This window comes from Rattus norvegicus, chromosome 5 (assembly GCF_036323735.1).
Source record: "Rattus norvegicus strain BN/NHsdMcwi chromosome 5, GRCr8, whole genome shotgun sequence".
NCBI classification, from domain to species: Eukaryota; Metazoa; Chordata; class Mammalia; order Rodentia; family Muridae; genus Rattus; species Rattus norvegicus.
Genome location: NC_086023.1, coordinates 150,631,123 through 150,647,977, shown reverse-complemented (window position 1 = coordinate 150,647,977; position 16,855 = coordinate 150,631,123). Strand labels below are relative to the sequence as shown.

At 42.3% G+C, this 16,855-nt stretch overlaps 1 protein-coding gene across 3 annotated transcripts in view; it reads right to left on the bottom strand.

Annotated features, from left to right (window-relative positions):
* Positions 1-16,855, bottom strand: part of Wasf2 (WASP family member 2) — a 65,211-nt gene that overhangs the window by 37,966 nt on the left and 10,390 nt on the right. The window contains exon 1 of one of the 3 annotated variants that reach the window (XM_039109782.2): positions 2,697-4,582. The exons of 1 other annotated variant lie outside the window; for it this stretch is intronic. The gene's annotated coding sequence lies outside the window, so the exon portion shown is untranslated. Of the gene's footprint in view, positions 1-2,696; positions 4,583-16,855 lie in introns of those variants that run through there. One more of the 3 variants, XM_039109783.2, reaches the window with a different exon arrangement.

Genomic DNA, 16,855 nt, shown 5'->3' with positions numbered 1-16,855 from the left:
TGTTCTCACCCAAGTCAAGAAAGTAATGTCAGAAATATGTTTTCCCTGATCTTTTATGGGGCTACTGAAAAGATGTCTTTTTAAATTACTAAATGTAAACAGCTCATTAACTATAACCCAATTACTCTGATTGTACAAAGGGAGTAATCGCAGTAGGTACGTGTACTCTCGCCTAGTGCATTCAATATATTAAATTAATCTTTTCGGCATTAATATTTTAAATTAACCTTTGACTTTGGAATGGGCTGGAGAGATGGCTCAGCGCTTAAGAGCACCCGACTGCTCTTCCAGAGGTCATGAGTTCAGTTCCCAGCAACCACATGGTGGCTCACAACCATCTGTAAAGAGATCTGATGCCCTCTTCTGGTGTATCTGAAGACAGCTACAGTGTACTTATATATAATAAATAAATAAATCTTAAAAAAAAAAAAAAAATGTCTCTTTTTTAAACATATGCATGTGTGTAAAGCTGTACTTTACTGGGTTTTTGTTGAAATTTTTTTTTCTTTTTTCTTTTTTTCGGAGCTGGGGACCGAACCCAGGGCCTTGCGCTTGCTAGGCAAGCGCTCTACCACTGAGCTAAATCCCCAACCCCTTTGTTGAAGTTTTAACCACAAACATTTTTGGCAGGAATAGTTTATTCCTTCGGAAGGCCTAATTATATCCTACCTAGCCAAACTTAACAGGTATTCCCTATCTGCCATAAATTACATCAAAGGTCTATATAAAATTCCAGTGCTTAAGTGGGACAAAAAGCCAAAAGATAAATTTGGTAGCATTCCAATCCACAGAAATGTCAATCTTTTGCAAAGACAATCCAATACAAAATCTGTTAGCAGACTGTAATGGTCCAGTGCTCTACATTCCTGCTTCCTAAGTTCTACTCTGTTCTCACCAACCAGCCTCCTGGGACACCCCCAGGCGCTCTCTTAATTGTCTGGGCTCTGGCCCCTCAAGTTTGCCATGGCCACATTTTCTCCGTAGCCACCTGGCTCTCTGGCTTTTTCTTTTCCAGTTAAGCAGCAGTAAATAAACTGTAAAGCTAAGTATGGAACTGCTCTGAAAATCAACTAGAACAGAGAGGGAAGAGGATCATGCAGAAAAAGAAATGAACCAGTTTGATCTTGGGTCAAATACATGCACTTAGAAAGCTGGGGTGGGAGGGGTTGGGGATTTGGCTCAGTGGTAGAGCACTTGCCTAGGAAGCGCAAGGTCCTGGGTTCGATCCCCAGCCCTGGGGGGGGGGGGGGAAGAACGCTGGGGTGGGATGATCAGGAGTTATGGCCAGCTTGAGGTATGAGAGCATATTTTTAAAAGTTTGACGGTTGCTGAGATGGCCAGTAGGTAAAGATGGCTTGCCACCAAACCTGATAACCTGACTCCCAATGGTGGAAGAACGAACTCTTTTTTACAGTTTTCTGTGTATATCGCCTTCACGTATATGTGTACACCGTGTGTACACCATGTATATGCCTGGTGCCTGCAGAGTCCAGAAGAGAGCCTCAGATCTGATGCAACAGTAATGAAGTTGTGAGCCACTATTTGGGTGATAGGAATGGAACCCAAGTCCTCCAAGGGAGCAGCAAGTGCTGTGAGTGGATGAGCCATCTCTCCAGCCCTGAATAGTGACTTGCAAATTGTCCTCTGACCTCTATACATGGACTCTGCTCAATCACTATAAAAGACTCTTAACAGTTACTAAACGTCAGTAGGTAGAATGGGGCCTTGAAACCTGATGACGACAGCGTCCCAGAGAACAGCATCATTAAAAGAAATTTCACAGATAAAAGGGGCATCAGCAGCTAAAAACTAAGCCCTATTCAAAACTTCAATGACTTAAGTTTCATCTTGATAACACTGATATTTCTGTCCAAAATATATCTTATTAGGCAGCTCTTGAAAGTTAAAAAGGTGTCTTTAAATGCCTGCTGACCTAAAATTGCCATGTTCCATACTCTAAAGGGATTGATTCTGTGCAGGACAATAAGATGCCAGGTTCTGCTCAATGGAGATGAGAACACTATTTGCTGAACCTATTCTGCACCTGTTCAAGTAAAATAAGACTGCACATCCCTAAGGGAGGATGGTATTTATGTGGGCTCTCCCTATGACCTCTTGGCAGAAAATGTAAGAAAGTCCTTTTCTGAGGCTAAGGGGCGGGCCCAGAACTTTCAACTACCCATTCAAGCAGGGTTACAATTCCCCTCCTCCATAATTAAGTTCCCTTTTCACTCTGCATGCATGCATGAGTTGCTGTGACACTGACATGGGGCCCTGACATTAGCCTTTCAAGGTCATTTAAGTCTTTCTGAGCAGCCCTAAAAGGTTTAAGTACCATCCATTCTACAATGCCTGAATGTAGGATTTGACACAGTTCTCAGAGTAAATCATGCAAAAATTAAGAGGGCTCCAAATACATGAATCATACAATGAACAAATCAAAGAAAAAACATGGTAAAGCTCAGCTACTGAAGATACAACAAGTAGGCTAGTGAGATGGTTCATGACTTTTATCCTAGCATTTGGAAGGCTCAGACTAGAGAGGTCACTGCGAGTTCAAGGCTAGCCTGGTCTATTTAGCAAGTTCTAGGCAACCAGGGTTATAGAGTGAGACCCTGTTGTCATCTAATACAGGGAGAATGAACTTATTACTAATACCGTAGGTTTTATCTGGGAAAGCAGAAAAGATTACTCACAATGCAGCTGCTTTCCATGGCTCAGGCCTCATATCCTGTTTCTGCCTCATACAAATTCCCCTTGTGTAGCCCCACAGACCTTCCCACTGGTTACCCAATACACCATGTTCTCCATTCTTGTGCTTAAGTCTGACACCTTCCACACAATTCCCACCAACTTCTATAGTCTTCTGAGATTAAGCACAAGTGAAGCATCTCCTTAGGCCTTGCCAAGAAGACTGATGCTCTCTCCCCATGTCCTTCTAGTTCTCTCCCTTTTATCTTAGAACTAGAGATTAAACTTAGGCCCTTACGAGCACATGGCGAACACTTTGCCTGCCCCAGAGCTATTTCCCCCTTTTAACACAGGGTCTTGCTAAGTAGTCTAGTCTGAACTTCATCTTCAGCCCATACAGGCCTTGAACTTTGACTCTTCCAGCCTCAGCTTTCTGAGTAACTCTGATTACAGGTTTGTCCTGCCAGGCTTAGATCCACCTTGGTTCTCTAAGTTCCTTATCGCTTGTCCTCAGCAGACCATCACAATGGTCACTGGGTTACAATCCCTGCCTTTCTTACTCGCTGTTCTGATAACCCTGAGAGGTTCTCTGAGACCAGCAACATTACTCATCCTTAGTCTTAGCACCTGCCACCATATTAGGAAGCAGGAGAATGAGCAGAAGTTGAAGAGCAAATGAATGAGGCTCTTGGGCCTCAACTCCCAAAAAGATATGGATGTGGATAATGTCTGGACTTCTGCTCCTATAACTCTCTGAGGGAAGAGAGCCAATCTTCATAACCCAAAGCAGAGTCTTTTAGGTTTTGTTCTTTAGGACAACTTCTCTCCCTATAGCCCTGGCTGTACTAAAACTGTAGACCAGGGGTTGGGGATTTAGCTCAGTGGTAGAACGCTTGCCTAGCAAGCGCAAGACCCTGGGTTCGGTCCCCAGCTCCGAAAAAAAAAAAAAGAAAAGAAAAAAACAAAACAAAACTGTAGACCAGGCTGGCCTCCAACTCAAGAGATCCCCCTGCTTCTGCCTCCTGAGTGCTGGGATTAAAGGCCTGCACCACCACACCCAGCATATTTTAGGTTTTTTGTGAGGTTTTTATGTTGTTGGGAAAGCATCTCCTGTAACCTAGGGCTAACTTTGAATTTGCTACACAGCCAAAGATGGCTTTGAACTCTTAATCCTTTTGCTTCTACATCCCATTTATGTGGTGATGGAGATCAAACCCAGCAACTTCCAGAATACTAGGCAAGCAGTCTACCAAACGAGCTGAAAGCCCAGCACTAACCTCTATTAAGTTTACAGCGGCCGCCCGGAATTGCGATGCGCACCTTCAATCCTGGCATTTTTGAGGCAGAGCCAGGTGGACCTCTGTGAGTTCAAAATAGCCTGGTCCACAGAGTGAGTTCCAGAAGCATCAGGGCAATATAAAGACCCTGCCTCAAACAAAACAAAAAATTCCAACAGCTTACCATCTCATGAGACAGTCATGAGATGCCAAAGATGTGATGTAGTGCCCAATCTGGGACATAGTGGGAAAATTAGTTGAAAATTAGAAACCAGCTAGGCTTCTAAAAGTGATAAATATACTTTAATCCCAGCACTCAAAAAGCAAAAGTTTATGGATCTCTGAGTTCAAGGCCAGCTTGGTCTTCACAGTGAGGTCTAGGACAGCCAGAACTACACAAAGAAACCCTGTCTTACACACATTCTCCAACCCCAAGGCAACCAACACGATCGGTCTGCCACTTCCACTTTATCCATGCTTCTCAGAGCCCTTACTAACATGACAAACACATGATAGTGCTGTCATCAGGCAAGGGAGGAAAAGCTTCCATAAGGCCAGGGAAGACCAGAAAGAAGGGGGTATGACATGAGAGCTAGCACATGCCTAAGCATCAGGGAAATCCAGAACACTTTAAACTCTCCAGGCACTTGGTGTAAAATATTTATAAAAACCAAACCCTCCCTCCTTCCCACCCTCCCTCCTTCCCTCCCTCCCTCCCTTCCTTCCCTCCTCACAGTACTTTCCCCTGCCTGCCCTTCCAGTCTCACATCACTTCCTTCACTATCACTTTGCTCCCTCTCTCCTCCCTCCATAGAGACAAAGCTGGCCGGCACACAAACAACAAATATACAATCCATGACGACAGCACTAAGTCGTCTGCCATTTGTGTATTCTCTCACTGACTTGTGGTTTTGAGACAGGAACTATAACGTCCCTCTGGCTGTCCTGGACTCAGTAACGAGACCAAGCTGGCCTTCATCCCAGAGATCCACCTGCCTCAAATGCTGGGAATAAAGGTCTGCACCACCACACCCACAATAAACTACAAATTCTTGATCCTTCCAGCTCGGCCTTAAAATTCTGACACTATGGGATGGAAAAGGGAGGGAAGGTATCTTTAATTTCAGGTGGACAGAGCAGCAAGTGCAGAAGCGATGTTCCAGGAACAGCAAACAGCTTGGAGGGCTGAAGTCCATGAAGTAATGAGGGATGAGCCTAATAAGCCGGACAGAAACAGAGACACAAGGGCCGTGCATAGGAGGCTAGAGCACTTAGAGTGTGCTGAAGGCTACTGGGAGCTATGCAAAATTGAGGGCAGAAAGTAACATGATCAGATTTGCATTTAGAGAGCTCTCTTTGGCAGCAGTGTGGAGAATGTTCTACAGGAAGGGTAAAAGACAAGGCAGCACTTCTAATTGATTGAAAGAGTCTACGGAACAGGAAGGGAGAACCGCAAGAGATGATGACAAAGGGCTCCACACTCTGTAGCAAGAAAGGCAGCTTCTGTGGCTGATGAGCGTCTTCCTTTAACATTTAAATTACATTGCCCTGCGTAGTAATTTTTAGGTGTGCTTTTTGTTTGCTTGCTTGTTTCTTGAGATAATACAGTCTCACACTAAACCAGGCTGATTTCAGACCCTCAGTGTATCAGAGGATGACCTGAATTCCTTATCCTCTTGCCTCCAAAGTACTAAGGTTATAGGCCGGTGCCATGATGCCCGTGCTTTTTCTGCAGTGCTGGGAATCACACCCAGGTCCTTCTGTATACCATGGAAGCACTCTACCCTAGCGATTCAACTACAACCAGTCCCAGGCACGTCTTTATATTCTGAAAAACTTGCTTTATGTTGAAAGCAAAACCAGGAAGAATATTACACTGTCAGTAGTTACAGCTCTTCCTAATAATTTGTAATCATTTACTGCTATAAATTTTTCTCACACTGTAACTCCATCGCTGTGGCTTTGGTATCTTCTATTGGCCTGCATACATGTGTATATACATACAAAAGAAACAGACACGCATACATTAAAAAAGAAAAAGGCAGGCCAGAGGGATGGCTCAGCAGGTAAAAACACTGGTTGCACAAAATGAGTTCAATCCTCAGAATCCACAATGGAAAAACTGAAGTTACTCAATCCTTTTCCCTCTCCCATACACAAGTGAATTTTTTTTTTTAATTTTTATGTTTTATTTTTTAGTGTTTTGAGACAGCGTCTCAGTATACAAACCAGGTTGGCCTCAAACTCACAAAGATGCACTTGTCACTGCCTCCCAAGTCACCGCCTCCAATTGAATACATTTTTGTTATTGTTTTGAGACAGGATTTTTCTGTGTTGCCATGGCCACCCTCAAACTCTGAGACCTGCATGCTTCTGCCTCCTGTACTACCTGGCTTGAATTGAAGTGGAAACTTAAGAGTTCTTTGGAAACTGGGTTAGATGGCATTTCTCTGGGGCAAACACATGAAGGAGTGTTTTCCAGAAGTGGACACAGGTGAAAGACTAAGACAGAGTAACAGACATTAGGTGAGAGGATGTTCTGTTAAAACAAACACAGGAGAGGACAAGTGATAAAGACTTTTTGTTAACAACACACATGTTTTGGTCTGCCCTATATCGTATAGTTAAACTATATTTGTTGGGACTCCATAGAGAGAAACACCAAAAAAACTTTTGGTGGTGTGTTGTAGTTTCTTGTCACTTTCTTACACTCAGGCTGATTGACAGACGGATGTCAGATGAGACAAATGTATGCACTGAGGCAAGACACATACTGAGACAAGACCCATGGAAGACATATGATGTTTGTAGGGTATAAACATGGACAGTGATGGAGGCGGAGCTTACAGAGCTAGCTGTGCAACTCCTGTGGGTCTTTGCTGATCTTCACTTCACTGAGAGAACCACAGTCAAGAACTTCTCCTGGTGGTCCTTGTCACTCCTGCTGACTCCCAAGGCTATTATTCCTGGTAGGTCATCACCTCTACTGCTGAAGTGTTTGGGAGTGAATGGAGCTGCTGCTGCTGCTAACCTATGAACTGAACTGCCAATTTCCAGACAATACAGACATGGGAGTTCCTCTAAAAAACTTTTCTCAACAGATCCACTTCCCCCGTATCTTTTCTTTCCCACTACCTCTGGTGGTAGTGGGCTAAAAGGAGGTTAAAGCATTTAAGAGTCATCATTAATATTAATTGAATGTTTTTTAATTAAAATTTTAAATAGTGGGATTGGGGATTTAGCTCAGTGGTAGAGCGCTTGCCTAGCAAGCACAAGGCCCTAGGTTCTGTCCTCAGCTCTAGGGGTAGGGGTGGGGGTGGGGGGGAACGACACCAAAAATAGCCCCTCAGAGACCAGACAGAGGAGAATTAGTAGTTAAAGGCTGGCCTGGATTACATAATAAGACCCTGGTTTTGTTCTTGTTTTGTTTATAAATCAACAGGCAATGTTGGCAGGAGGAAGGAGAGTCTCTGAGCTTGAGGCTAGCCTAGTCTACAATCATTTCCAGAACAACCAAGGCTACAGAGAATCCTTGTCTGGAAACAAAACAAGACAAAACAAAGCAAGACAAGCAAATAAGGGAAAAGCTGGTTCTGGTGGCATACACTTTTAATCTCAGAACTCAGAAGCAGAGGTAGGCAGGTCTCTAAGTTTGAGGCAAACTGTCTACAAAGAACTCCAGGCCAGTCAGAGCTACACAGTTAGACCCTGTCTCACAAAACCAGTCAGGGGACAATGAGATGTCTCAGTGGGTTCAAATGCACTAAATGCCAAGCCTGATGACCTTCAATTCACAGTAGAAGGAGAGAAATAACCCCTCCAAGCTGTCCTCTGACCTCTGTTTACACAGACACACAAATCTTACAGATAAATCTTGCCCTAGGAAAATCACCCTAGTGATCATTGTATCTCCCCTGCTAGGTAAAGGATATATATTCGTGTGTGTAAATAGAGGGGCTGGAGAAATGGCTGACTGGCTAAAAGGCACACAACACTTACACACAGGCAGTTGTATTCATGTGTATATTCTCACACAGACACTTATATACATAATTAAAAATCTTAAAAATTATTAAATCTGGGCTGGAGAGATGGCTCAGCGGTTAGAGCACTGACTGCTCTTCCAGAGGTCATGAGTTCAATTCCCAGCAACCACATGGTGGCTCGCAACCGTCTGTAATGGGATCTGATGCCCTCTTCTGGTGTGTCTGAAGACAGCAACAGTGTACTCACACACATCAAATAAATAAATTTTTAAAAATTATTAAATCTATGGTATAAAGAACCATGATATACAGTAATCAGTGTTTCTAACCCTGTATGCCCCTTCCAAATCTACCTTTTCCCTTTCCCCTAGGACAACAATCGTCCTGAAGTGTAACTGTACTATTTCCTCGTTTTCCTTTATGGCTTTATCATTCTCTGAACATTACTCATTTTACATTCTTGAACTTCAAGTATCTCTAATCTTTTTTTTTTTTTTTCCCGGAGCTGGGGACCGAACCCAGGGCCTTGCGCTTGCTAGGCAAGTGCTCTACCACTGAGCTAAATCCCCAACCCTCTAATCTTTTTCATTATTATAGTTTGGTACCTTTTTCTTTTTAATTTTTTAAAGTCTTTATTTTATTATATATATGCAAATACACTGTTGCTCTCTTCAGACACACCAGAAGAGGGCTTCGGATCCCATTACAGATGGTTGTGAGCCACCATGTGGTTGCTGGGATTTGAACTCAGGATCTCTAGAAGAGCACTCAGTGCTCTTAACCGCTGAGCCATCTCTCCAGCTCCAAGTATCTCTAATCTTAATGTATATATTCCTCTCTTCTTTTTTCTTTCCTTTCCTTTTCTTTTCCTTGCGACATGGACTCATACAGCTCAGACCGGCCTTTCTGCAGTCAACAATAACCTTGAACTTTAGGTCTTCCTGTCTCTCTGAGAGTTGGATTACAGGTGTGCACAAGACATCGGTTTGTGTGGTAGTGGGGATCAGACGCAGAGCTTCCTGCATGCTAAGTCACGACCCTAGTCCTGAATGGACACATTCTTTAGTAAATTTTCATTCTAGAATTTTTTGGGAGATAATGCTCTGAAACTGTAATTTATTTTACTAATATATAGTATCCTATTACATGAACATACCGTGATTTACTTATCCAATCTCAAAATACTGTACAGCTTTTTTCCCATTTTTATTAGTTTACTGCCAATATTATTGTTGCTATGGACACTTCTGTAAATATGTCCTGATTCACTTGTATAGTCTAAGAATTCTTTAAGGAGGGGCTGGCAATATGGGCCAGCAAGTAAAGTTAGCTGCAGCTAAGACACCTACTTAATGAGCTGCATTCAATCTCCAGGACCCACACGGTAAAGGAAGAAAACCTACTCCTGCAAGTCATCCTCTGACCTCCAGACACACATTGTGGGATGTTAAAAAAAAAAAGCCGGACAGTGGTGGTGCACACCTGAATCCCAGTAGTTGGGAGGCAGAGGCAGGTGGATCTCTGTGCAGCCAGGGCTACAAAGAGAAACACCGTTTGGAAAAACCTAAAAGGTTAAAAAAAAAAAAAAAAAAAAAAAAGGAAGAGGAAGAGAAGTAGTAGTAATAGTAATCAGTTGTTTTGGTAAAATTTTTTGTTTTTAATTTTTTGCAAATATGATGAACCAACATTTCCACGGTTTTAATCTATACTTTCCTAGTTACTATGAGGCTTGATATCCCCTTTTTTTCAATAAATGACTTTTTACTTTTTCCCAAACGCTGAGATCAAGCAAGCACGTCTGAAAAGCTGGAAGGTTATGGAAAGTGACAATATGGGGCGGCTGCCTCCCAATAATTAACCAGAAAACTGGTCTTCTCCAACCACAGGTAACACCACATGACCAAATCTAAGCCAAATTAAAACCCAACAAGAGTGCAAGCTGGAAATGTTTACCTGAGATGGTCAGGATATTAAAGAACTGAGACAGAGACAGGGAACGATCCCAATTATTAGGCAGATATGTGATATGTGCTATGTGTGTAAGGCAGGCGGGAAGAGCAGAAGCTGAGGGACGTTCGCAACTACACAGGTTTAGAAGCCACCCTGCGCTATACCAGACCCTATCTCAAAACACCAAAGCCAGCCAATCGTGGTGACACATGCCTTTAATCCCAATTCAGAAGGCAAGGCCAGGCAGATTTTTGTGAGTTCAAAGCTAGCCTCTTCTGCATTTGGAGTTTCAGGCCAGCTAGGTCACTGTCTTTAAAAAACAAAAACAAAAACTGGGTCTGGAGAGATGGCTCAGCAGTTTCCCAGCGCCCCCATGGCAGCTCACAGCCATCTGTAACTCCAGGTTGGAATTACAGGTAATTGGATATCCTCGTCTGGCCTCCTCCGGTACCAGATGCCCATGCATACATGCAGGCAAACATTCATACGCATTAAATAATAATTATTTTTATTACAGTATACTTTGTACTAGAGTAATTTGAAAACTTGTTTGGTGATTGGCCAAAAAATACTATTCCTCTCTTAGTGAGAGTCAACATCTAATAGAATTCCCTTCAGCAGAGCGCTATTGCAATAACTATGATTAGAACAGCAATGGGCACTCCAAGGCTGACAGATCAATGGGACAGGACACATACCTTGGATCCCACACTGCCATAACCCTTCCCAACAAACATTAACACAGCCCTGTGACCATACAATGATTATTTCCAAACATCTGTAAGATGACAATAGTATTAGTTCTCTGTTACCCAGCTCCATTCCTTGTAGAAATCATGTTAATAAAGATGTTTTGGGACTTATGGTTTTAAATGTCAATATTTTAAAAAAACAGGACAAGTATTACAAAAATTCCTGCTAGTATTTTTCAGACATGGAGGAAACAGAGTTTGACAAAGAATATTTCCCAAGTGGTCTGGTACGCAGTAAACAAATTAACAAAATCAAGAAAAGAAAATATGAAATATATCAGGTAAAGGCGACTTCTATTAGCAAGAGAAAAACAAAAGCATCTACTGTATTAGTAAGTATCTATGGCAAATAAAGTTCAATTATAATTAAAAATCAATATACCCTGTCACATATTAAACCTAAATTTGCCAACAGGTAGGTATCCTTTTAGGGTATTCATCCTGGTTTACATCAATGCTTTCAGTAGGGCTACTAATAGTATTCTCTATTACTTTCTTAAAAAAATTTAGATTTTTGAGTATGAGTGTTTTATATGTATGTACTATATGTGTACCATATGCATATCTGGTGCCTGAGGAGGTCAGCAGACATTTTATAGAAGGCTGTGAGCCACCATATGGGCTGGGAAACAAACTCAGGTCCTCTGGGAGAGCAGCCAGTCCTCTTAGGTGCTAAGCCATCTCTCCAGCTCGCTTCTCTCTGGCTCTTAAAAGTGAACCAAGGGGCTGGGGATTTAGCTCAGTGGTAGAGCGCTTACCTAGGAAGCGCAAGGCCCTGGGTTCGGTCCCCAGCTCCGAAAAAAAGAAAAAAAAAAAAGAAAAAGAAAAAAAAAGTGAACCAAAGGCTGGAAAAGTGGCTCAGCAGCTAAGAAAACTGCTTGCTCTTCCAGAGGACCTGGGTTCGATTCCCAGCACCCACATGGTGGCTCATAACCGTCTTGAATAAGATCCAATGTCCTCTTCTGATGTATCTGAAAAGAGCAGCAACGTACTCACATACATAAAATTAATAAATAAAGCTAAATAAATAAATAATCTATAAACTATTGAATCTATAGTTTGGAATCTATAGTACTAGAGAGAAATATGAAGGTCCAAGGTTGGACGTGTCCAGAATTGTGGGATATAGCCTCCATGTAGATAAAAATAAGATAATGTAGTAATGGGAAAATAGTCTATAATTAGCAGAGATGAGCTCTAAAGCTAGCTGTTGAACACAGGAAAGGGTTTTAAAGTCCCTCGGTTCTACCCTGAACACAGCCAGAAAAAGCCAGGAAAATGCTGAATGTTATTATGGAAGCCCAGGAAACCGAGGACGCATTATTGTCCCTTGTACAAACCACAGTGTCTGTACCTAGAATAGAATGTGCAGTTGTGGTCGCCACACAGAAAAGGTAAAATAGAAACTGTCTGGGAAGATAACTGAGAAGAACAAAGGACAGAGGTGCTTCTGCAGAAAGGCAGAATTTTAAAAATACAGACGGACACATCTCCAAGCATCTTTAATATGAAGCAAAGTGGTCAAATGGAAGACATTTCTACAGCAAATCTTTAAAAAGTTACAAAACAGAGGTCAAGAAACAATGTTTTCACTTCATTATCATTGCTGTTTAAAACCTAAGGAGTGTTTGAGGTACAGTCCTCCAGGCCTCCCAGGGCTGGCCCTGAATCTACAATGCTCTGGCTTTAGGCTTCTGAATGCTGGGATTGGCAGGACACAAGCGTGAACCACCATGCTTGGTTGTGCAAAACTTTCAAATTCTGTTATAGTAGGCTTAGGAGTACAACCACAGGACAATCAAATTTTTTTAAATTCTTTTCCTTCTCTTCTTTCCTCTCCCCCTCTCTTTCTCTTTGCATTTCTGTCTGAAGCAGGCTGTCATCCATGCAGTCTAAGTTAGTCTTGAACTCACCATGGAGCCAAAGTGCCTGGCTTTGGCTCTTATCCATGATCATCTGAAGGACTATATGAGAAGAGAAAATTTCTAATATGAAGTGTTCCTATTTAGTAGCCCCTGCTTTTACTAGACCCAATAAAAAGTAAGTTTACTTCCCAATCCTGAATTTAAAACAATTAAACTCACTGCTGAAGTGGGGAATGTAGAATATAAGAAAAATAAAATCCAAAGGCAACAAAAATTAACAGGTTACATTTCCAAACAAATTCCTATGAGAAATCATGAATTTTAGGCAACACAGCCTTAATTGTTTAAAGGAGCATTTCATTCCTCCCCACCAAGCCCTAGAACAGCAGTTCTCAACCTGTGGATAGAAAGACCTTTTCTCAGGTTGCCAAAGACCATTGGAAAACAAAGATTACATTATAACTCTTAACAGTAGCAAAATTACAGTTATGAAGTAGCAACAAAAATAATTCCATGCCTGCTCCCTGAAAATTCTTATGCATACCAGCTTTTGTTGTCTGAAAAAGACACAGTTAGGGTGACAGGGGTTGGGCAGAGGTCGGCAGGTCTTCCGTTACCTGGCTGTAGAGAAGAAAGGACAAGGAGAGAAGAGAAGCTGCCATGAGAGGAGATGAGCATGCAGCCAGCCAGTAACAAGGGACATATGGCTGGGACATAAGTTAGCATAGCTGCAAAATCTGCCCAATCTAGGCTTACAGCTTGTAAGTAACATACCTGGATTCTGTGCCTTTTATATGGGCTAGCTAGAATTTATAATCCTCTTTACAGGTCGCAGCATTAAGACGGTTGAGGACCACTGCCCTAGAGGAGAAATCATCCCTTTGCACCAAAATGGTACCAAGGAAAACTAAGGACATTTCTGCCATCCCCACCCTCATCCCAAAGGCAAAGACAGTAAATACAGAGAAGAAATGACTGAAAGACACTGAATGCCACGCCCTCAGCTGGACATCCCCCACTTCTGGCAGGCCACCACAACGCGGTTCCAAATAACATCAGAAGAGCACACGCAGGAGAAAACTGACCACTCACTATTAAGTCCACTCTGACCACAAAGTCTGAGAGAAGCAGACAGAAGAGAATAACATGGGGCTGGGGATTTAGCTCAGTGGTAGAGCGCTTGCCTAGCAAGCGCAAGGCCCTGGGTTTGGTCCCCAGCTCCGAAAAAAAAAACAGAAAAAGGGAAGAAGAAAAAAAAAAAAGAGAGAGAATAACACACTCTGTTCACAGATGTCAAGGTTGACAAGACCAGACCAAGTAGGCTGCAAAGAAACTGAATGTCACTGGAACAGCCATGATTAACAACCTGCAGGTCTGGGGGAAGGAAGGTACAGTCAATGAATTCCTGACCATAGTGCTTTGGATGGTGCCACCAAAACTGAGACCGTCTAATCTGCTAATTCTAACTATACTTTTTGTATCAAAAACAACAACAACAACAACAACAACAAAAGTGTAATTCTAGAATAGACAGATGATGTGCCAGAAGGAAAATGCCATTCTCTAATTTATGCTAACAACTGTTACTGAGCACTGGACAAAGGAGTGGCATCATTTAATGCTCCAAATATTTCTCTGAAATATACTCTACATTTTACAGATAAGCAAACAGGCTAAGAGAAGAAGCTGCAAGAAACTACATACAAATCTCAGAGAATTTGGGGGGAGGGGATCTCATTCTATAGCCCAGGCAGGCCTGTGTGTCCTCTGTGTTAGAACCTTAGCCCTGACCTATTGGACCTGGCTCAGTATCTACATTCGTTATGCTGTTGCTGTTCTGCGCTTTGTGTTTTGAGATAGGGCCTCACTCTGTAGCCCAGGCTGACCTAGAACTCACTCCAAAACCAGGCTGGCCTCAAACTCAGAGACCCACCTGTTTGAGCATTGGATTAAAGATGTGCACCACCACACCTGGCTTCAGAATTTAAATTCTTAGTCATATAGCAATACTACCTCCTACCATCTGGCAAAAACACCAAGAAATAGATATGTAAAATGAGGTGGGTAGTCTCAGGGTATGACATACACCTGCAATTCCAGCACTTGGCAGGTAGAGGCTGGAGGATCAGAAATTTCAAGGACATCTTTTGCTACACTGTGAGTATAAGGTCAGGATGGGCTACATAAAACTCTAAAAATCTAAAAGTCTCAAAATCTAAAAATAAAGAACCAGCATAGTGGAGCACACCTTTAATCCCAGCAGAGCCAAAGCCAGTCAGAGCCAGCTGAAGCTCAGCTTGGTCTACAAAATAAGACTGTCTCAAAACCAAAAACAAATGATGATGATAATAGATAATAGTACATCAGCTGGGAGCCAGGCATGGTGGGACATGCTAATAACCTCAGCTACCTAGACAGGAAAATGAGAATCCAAAACCACCCTGAGCTACACACTGAGCTTCAGGACAGCACAGGCAGCTTAACCTGACCCTGTCTCAAACAAAACAAAACCATACAAACTGAGCTCATTCCTGCAATAGAAGATGGAGGTGAAAGGACCAAAATCGTAGGCCATCCTCAGCTACATAATGAGTTCTAAGCCAGCCTGGGATACATGAGACCCAATCTCCAAAAAGAACAGGAGGTGGGGAGGGGGTTATTTCAGTCTAAACTTTGCTATTCATGAGCAGAGTGACTTTTTAGTTCTTTTTTTTTTTTTTTTTTTTCCCCCGGAGCTGGGGACCGAACCCAGGGCCTTGCGCTTCCTAGGCAAGCGCTCTACCACTGAGCTAAATCCCCAACCCTTCAGAGTGACTTTTTAAAAGTTCATTGCAGGGCTGGAGAGATGGCTCAGCAGTTAAGAGCACCCGACTGCTCTTCCAGAGGTCCTGAGTTCAATTCCCAGCAACCACATGGTGGCTCACAACCATCTGTAAAGAGATCCGATGCCCTCTTCTGGTGTGTCTGAAGACAGCTACAGTGTACTTATATATAATAAATAAATAAATCTTTAAAAAAAAAAAAGTTCATTGCAGGGGTTGGGGATTTAGCTCAGTGGTAGAGCGCTTGCCTAACAAGCGCAAGGCCCTGGGTTCGGTCCCCAGCTCCGAAAAAATGAAAAGAAAAAAAAAAAAAAAAAAGTACATTGCAGGGACTGGAGAGATGGCTCAGTGTTTAAGAGCTGACTGCTCTTCCAGAGGACTTGGGTTCAATTCCCAGCAACCACATGACAGCTCACAACTGTCTATAACTAGACATGCAAGCAAGCAAAACATCAATGTACATAAATTAAAAATAAAATTTTTAGGGCTGGAGAGACGGCTCAGTGGTTAAGAGCACCGACTGCTCTTCCTGAGGTCCTGAGTTCAAATCCCAGCAACCACATGGTGGCTCACAACCATCTGTAATGGGATCTGATGCCCTCTTCTGGTGTGTCTGAAGACAGCTACAGTGTACTCATATACAATAAATAAAATCTTAAAAAAATAAAATAAAATAAAATTTTTAAAGGTTTGTTTCTGAACTGATATAATTTATTCATAAAATATTAAAAGTAGCTACTAACAGTTTATCTCAAATGATGGAGATTGATCATACCAGAATATATTGGGAGCTCAGAGCACTGCAAATTATCACCCATGAACCTGAGGCAGCCTGCAAGCTAGAGAGGGACAAAGTCGGTCTTCCACTTATCAAAATCCAATTTTGATTTTAGGAATCTACAATTCCTAATGTAAATGGAAGAGTATACCAATAAGTATGAAGCAAGATTTTCTACACAGTTAAACAATTTCTCAAGATCTGTTTTGAAGTTAGGTCTGATGGTACAGGCCTTAATCCCAATGCCCTGGAAAGCTGAGGCACAGCTGAGACAAGTGCAAGGTCCTGTGAGTGAGGCCTAGTGAGACCCTATTTCAAAATGGAAAAGCAAAACGGAGGGCTGAGGATGTAGTTTAGTCGTGAAGCTCTCCCCTAGCATGAATGAGGCTCCAGGTCAATCCAAGCACCAAGAAAGGGGTTGGGGGAAGAAGAGGGGGAAGAAGAAAAAGAGGCAGAGGAGTAAGAGGAGGAAACTGTTTTTTGATACTTGCTAGAACAATGGCATCTTGGGAGAAGAGGGGGTGATTCTAAATACTTGAGAGCCAAAGAACTGTTCTTGTTATTCCACTGTGTCGACCACAGAGTTTAAAGTAGTGTAAGCTATAAGATATGTGTGTAATAAATAATAGGTGTGCATACACTCAAACTGAAACTAAAATGGACCATAACTCTGAAAATGCCATCTATATCCTAAAAATAAGAAACTTAATTTTATTCAACTGGAATTAATCTTA